The sequence below is a fragment of the Arachis duranensis genome, chromosome 6, assembly GCF_000817695.3.
Source record: "Arachis duranensis cultivar V14167 chromosome 6, aradu.V14167.gnm2.J7QH, whole genome shotgun sequence".
Taxonomy (NCBI): Eukaryota; Viridiplantae; Streptophyta; class Magnoliopsida; order Fabales; family Fabaceae; genus Arachis; species Arachis duranensis.
The window spans coordinates 37,355,408-37,355,943 of NC_029777.3; positions in this window are offsets into that span (position 1 = coordinate 37,355,408).

Genomic DNA, 536 nt, shown 5'->3' on the forward strand with positions numbered 1-536 from the left:
TAGGACCTTTTGCTATTGTATTTTTATCTTGGTAGCTATCTTTGTTCTTATGCTATCTTAGATCATTGGGAGGCTGGCCTCACGGCCATGCCTAGACCTTGTTCTTATGTATTTTCAACGGTGGAGTTTCTACACACCATAGATTAAGGTGTGGAGCTCTATTGTACCTCGAGTATTAATGCAATTACTATTGTTCTTCTATTCAATTCCGCTTGTTCCTGTTCTAAGATATCACTTGTTCTTCAACTTGATGAATGTGATGATCCGTGACACTCATCATCATTCTCACCTATGAACGTGTGTTTGACAACCACCTCCGTTCTACCTTAGATTGGGTGGATATCTCTTGGATTCTTTAACCGGAATCTTCGTGGTATAAGCTAGAATTGATGGCGGCATTCAAGAGAATCCGGAAGGTCTAAACCTTGTCTGTGATATTCTGAGTAGGATTCAATGATTGAATGACTGTGATGAGCTTCAAACTCCTGAAGGCTGGGCGTTAGTGACAGACGCAAAAGAATCACTGGATTCTATTC